At 34.4% G+C, this 6,046-nt stretch overlaps 1 protein-coding gene across 1 annotated transcript in view; it reads left to right on the plus strand.

The window, feature by feature from the left end:
* Nucleotides 1–759, plus strand: part of foxl1 (forkhead box L1) — a 2,718-nt gene extending 1,959 nt beyond the window's left edge. The window contains exon 1 of the mRNA XM_082181314.1: nucleotides 1–759. This exon is cut by the window's left edge and continues 1,959 nt beyond it. The gene's annotated coding sequence lies outside the window, so the exon portion shown is untranslated.
* The last annotated feature ends 5,287 nt before the right edge of the window (nucleotides 760–6,046 follow it).

Consider the following 6,046-nt stretch of genomic DNA (forward strand, 5'->3'; position numbering starts at 1 on the left):
TGCCTTCAATTTCCTACACAAAACAATCTGATTTACCGAAACTGATATATGTGTGTGCTATTAATGCAATAATATGTCTGTATACTATATAAAGGATATAAAGGACTACTTGTTGTTCCAGGACTATGCATAATCCTGAACTGTGAAACTAGTCTACCACATGTATTCCTTGCCACCATATATAGCCATAAGTGGTTTTTGAACTGAAAGGTTTAAGCCTCAGTGAGTGCAAATCAGGAATGCTTGTGGAAATAAATAAGCTTCCCCACATTCGAGCAGAGGAACTCACATCCACAAGCATTTCCTGTGTATAGGATTCTTTTGGTCAGAAGTGTAAATAGAGCGTCATCCATCTGAAGGTTTGTAGAGAGAAAGAGACTACATCTCTCAATCTGCTGCCTCCATCTGTCCTCCTCTTCACAGATGGGCTCCTTAGATGGAGCAGTCTGCAAGGGCTCTTCTGGATCGCAGCCCCATGATCATAACGGACCACTGCTATCTCTAAGGTGATCTTTAAGAACGTTCTTTCATATTCAGCGGAATTTCATCACGGCATCATTTCCTACCTCATAGGATATTAAGTGAATTATTCAACCATGACTTTTAAGCATGACCTTTACCGATACAGCTTTATTGCATTAAACCCAAATAAGTGGAATAAATAGTTGAATGTATAATTAGCTATTTTTGACGTTTAAATTCTCACACTAAGCACTATATGTGAAATGCATACAAAAATAAATATCTGATTTGTCTCTTTACGTTGTTAAAGATAATTATGCCCTCTAGTGTTATAATGTATTACAATACTCAACCTCAGTTAGGCTACCACACAAAGATGGTTAAATTACCAGATTATGTTTTATAAAAACATTTTCATTTTCATCTCTGCAAAGATCCAGTGATGTAATACAGATGGACTGCTAAATGTCTAACTGCTGGATATTTGGCTAGACTGGGATTTTTTAGATATTTTGGTAACCACAAAAACAGTATCACAGAAGGCAAATGTTGTCTCAACAGCTTGAAGCTGATGGACCACAGAGCTGGATGTGAATTTTTAATGACAACATTCTCAGTTTGTGTTCGGTTCGTCTCAAGCATTATATTAAAATAAACACGAGAAGAAAGATAATCTTCCTAGTGTTTAAAGTGTAAAAAATTCACACTCATTTTCATTTATTTTGACTGGAAATAGAGCGCACTCTCTGTGGCCGTAACCACAAGAGCTCTACTGTGAGAGATGCCATTGACTATAAAGCAGTATTTGATAAACAGCAGTTTCCTAGTTAAAAAAACCCAAACATTTCTGTCACACAAACATATTGTTTAGCTGAATTAAAGTCAAAAATCTAAACTGATTCAGATCCACAAACAGTTGATTCAGACCACAAGTGAAATGATAATGACACACTGCCTTGCAATGATTTTTAATTATTTAAAGAATTATTGTATGAAACCAGTTGTTTATATATATATATATATATATATATATATATATATTATTGTAAACATTATATCAGACAAATTATGTATTTTGGTATTTATTGTGCCATTAATACATGTCAGTATACAGTACAGTATATATAAATATGATTGTGTCTTTAGAATTATAGTGTTGATAGTTTTACAGTTTAATGTGACATTATAAGCCATGTGCTCAAGGTCCTAAAACTGTGAGGTACTAGTATGTCCACAAATATCATTTCAATTGTCAGCTGTTTTCTGTAAAATGCCATGACCACCCCCTAATGACAAATTTAGATAAATACAGATAAAGTGAGAAAATTGTAAGAAACATTGACCTGAAATGATTAAATATGTATATGGACGCATTTAGTTATTTAATCATTCATTATTTTATTTTATTTTATTTTATTACATTTAATTTACTTTCATATAATTTAATTTAATTTAATTTAATTTTATATATTTTATATTTAATTTAATTTAATTTAATTTAAAAAATATGTCTACAAATATCATTTCAATTGTCAGCTGTTTTCTGTAAAATGCCATGACCACCCCCTAATGACAAATTTAGATAAATACAGATAAAGTGAGAAAATTGTAAGAAACATTGACCTGAAATGATTATATATGTATATGGATGCATTTAGTTATTTAATCATTCATTATTTTATTTTATTTTATTTTATTTTATTTTATTACATTTAATTTACTTTCATATAATTTAATTTAATTTTATATATTTTATATTTAATTTAATTTAATTTAATTTAATTTAATTTAATTTAATTTAATTTAATTTAATTTAATTATTATTATTTAAATTTTTTTCACAATGAACCATTTACCAAGAGCCCAGTCATGAAGAGGTCTATCGGCCATGCATGGTTCTAAACTTGGATCTCCTCAAATGACTCATTTGAGATTGAACTGACAAGGCCTGATATATCAGAAAGGGGTCAAATCAAGAATGAGAGAAAGGAGCTATACTGCAGAAGCGTCATCACCCTTGTTTCATGTGCAATCACGTCTCCAAGCAGCACTAAATCAAACCATTTCAAGCCGCCGGCATCAAAAGAGTTTAATCTGTGTGTTTATTATATATTTTCACTCCTAGCGTAAACCAAACTCAGTTGTCCAAATACGCTCTCAACGCCGAGGGAGGGGTGGGGCTCTGATGAAGATTGATGGTCTCTCTGGGAGGAACATTAGCTGCTAATCAAGTTATGTTTCCTGGAGCTCAGTTTTATACATCGCTATTTGCATGCGAAGAGCGCAAGATCCATGTTTTCTATCAAGCCTGCTTATGAAACGCACTCAGTCCAAGTCAGAGCTGTCCATCCAGATAGCAGGAGTATAGGAGACACCTTCGTGCATTAACTAATCACTGTTTAATTGGGAAAAAACAGACATTTTCCCTTAGCACATTTAAAAGCAATATAAGTTGACCTAAAGTACTGCAAAATTCGAGAAAATAAACGTGAACAAATTCTCAAATAAATAATAGCCCAATAATAACATTTATTATTATTATTATTTAAAAGTGATGCCGTCCAGCTCAGTTCAGTTCTCATCCAATAGTGTCAGTCCAGTCAAACCAATAACATTGCTGAATTTTAAGTGTCCCGAAATAAGCAAGCAAGATGCGACAGTGGCAAGGAACCCAAACTACATACAACATACAAAACAGGTGAAAAAAAACAACAGGTTCCCCTCTAGCCAGATGAATGGACACGGTGTGATTATAATAATGCAAATAAGACATTATGAATATAAGAATAAGTTAAATGAAAGACTGCTGACTTTGTTAAAAAAAACAACCACTAAAAATCTTTAGACCAAAAAATGATACGTTTAGGGCGTAAACATTTTATTTTTCACCACATCCACACCATATGCAAATAACCTTGAGGCAAACCAGATTTCATTCCATTTGAACTGTTTTACCACAAACACTTTTTTTTATTTATCATAATGCAAATGTTTGACTCTTATTTTAGCAGGTTTGACTTACTTTTATGCCTCCATACGGCCATTAAAATAAGTTTCAGCAGAGAAGTACATTAAATGCAAGTGTTCTTCTCATAGCCTTGTGAGACACACTGTAGTTGATGCAAGAGTGATCTTCATATCAACCAAATTTGAAACTGACACATGAAAAACACAGATGGACACCCATTGCTCTAGAATCTAATATCAAATTTGCTTTTTGATTTGGAATGATGTCATGAAGTATTCAATGATGATTGTGTGTTTACATATCTTTTCAGATGCCTGACTGAGAAGCTGTAATAGGAGGTTAGCACAATAAATATCTCTCTCACCCGCACATATGGCAGTGCACAGTAATTGACATGATTACTCATGTGACTCATACCGTGAAAATACAATTTTTGAGGGAATAACAAAGAGGCATTTAGAAATAAACTCTCAAGTGTTGTTCTATGGGCCAAACTAAATATTACACATATAACCGTCATCTCATTGGATTATGCACCAGCTGGCTTGGATATGGTCGTTTTCCTCCAGTTTAGCTCACTCAAACCAAGGAATTTAAATTAACTAACAGCTGCTGAATGGACACTTTTTATCGTGATTTTCGCAATAGCCCACCCTTTCCTTGTGCATCATTAAACCTAAACTAAATCAGTAACGTATACATTACTGAGGACCAGCAGGTCAAATACAGTCTTTCAGGTATTTCCTTGTTTAAATGCACCTGCATTTTTCAACTGAGTGGATTTTCTGTTTCTGTTTTCTGCGTTTTTTATTTATTATTATGGCACTTGTTTAAAGGGGTCATCGGATGCCCATTTTCCACAAGTTGGTATGATTCTTTAGGGTCTTTATGTAAAGTTTGTAACATACTTTGGTTAAAATTCCTCAATGGTTGTGTAAAACAACACCCTTTTAACCTCCTCAAAAACAGCTCTGTTCACAGCGACCCGTTTCGGTGCCTGTCTCTTTAAATGATAATGAGCTACTGTTCATCCCACCCCTCTCCAGTGCTGCCTTGGCAACCTGCCTTGGCAGACAGTATACAAATGGCTGAGGGAAAATGCTAATACGGGACAGTCCGTCAGTGGTCGTGGGTGGAGCATGAGCAATATGACATCATATTGCTCAGAAAATCCAAATGGCTTGATTTTTGAGAGTGTTTAAGCTTTTTGAGGATAAAAAAAAAAAAGAGTGAATGGATTTTTTCATTTTATGGTGGTTGTGTCCACACACTGCAAAGACACATTTATGCAAACACCATATAAAAGTGAATTTTGCATCCGATGACCCCTTTTTAGGCAGGGTAGGTGATTTGTTCCAGAAACATTTTTTGTTAAGCCGGTTGAAAGTCTCTTCACATCCTGATAGTAATCACTAAGTTAAGTGATCTAAATGTATTTATAGCCTATATATAAAGTCACATGTCATCAGAGGGTGGGATCTTATGCTTTCAAAGATAGCTCACTATTGCTAGCCTCTCCAAAATGTGTCTACCCTAGAGCTTTAAGTATGCCAACCTGCTATGCTGAAATATTTACTACGAGTTATACAGCTTTATTGCCTCACAGCATGCGTTTTTGTAGTTTTTATTATGTATTTATTCAGTCAACTGCGCCATCTAGTGGTCTGAAGGAATAATGTACACTCTGCCGGTTGTTATCTCAGAATAAACACAGACAGGGTGATCAGGACAAGAGCGAGTCCATGATACTGGATGACATTAAAGGTGCATTGTGTAATATTTAGGAGGATCTGTAGACAGAAATGCAATATCATATACATAACTATGTTTTCAGTGGTGTATAAAGACCTTACTTATTGAACCGTTATGTTTTTATTACCTTACAATGAGCCATTTCTATCTACATACACCGCGGGTCCCCTTAAATTTAAAATGCGCGGACATGTTTCTACAGTAGCCCTAAACGGACAAACGCGTTTCGTCACTATGTTGTTCTTTGTGCAAAGAAGCTAGCTAAAGTCAGCGAATAAAACACTGACACAATGATGAACAAGTAACAATAAAATTTACAATAACATATCGTTTTACTGAATAATTAAGTAAATATAATTTCTTAATTTTTCTTTGTAAAGACCTCATTGATTAACTGGCTACTCTCTGCTGTATCTCTTCCTCTCAGCCACCTTAACTTCTGTTGGTTGCAATTTGCAACCTCACCACTAGATGCCGCTTAAAATTACACAGTGCACCTTTAAATAACTGTACACAAAATATTGATTTGGCTGAGATTTGACTCTATGCTAGACCGATTGTTTTGTATGTTGTAATGAAAGTCCTAAATTTTTTCTGTTCGAGAAGACATTTAAAGGGATAGGTCACTTTGAAATTAATTTTTGGTATGTTTTAGCTTACCTCAAGGGCATCCAAGATGTAGGTGTCTTTTTTTCCGCAGTAGTTTCAATTTTGATATTTTTAGGTCAAACCGTTCTTGTCTGTCAGTCATATAATGCAGGTCTATGGTCACTGTCTCAAAGAGCATGCACAGAGTCCAAATTAAAACAATTCCCTGTCGTCCAAATTAAACAATTCCCCATCGTAAGTACACATTGATGGCCT

The sequence above is a fragment of the Leuciscus leuciscus genome, assembly GCF_965113295.1.
Source record: "Leuciscus leuciscus genome assembly, chromosome: 10".
In the NCBI taxonomy this organism is placed as follows: domain Eukaryota; kingdom Metazoa; phylum Chordata; class Actinopteri; order Cypriniformes; family Leuciscidae; genus Leuciscus; species Leuciscus leuciscus.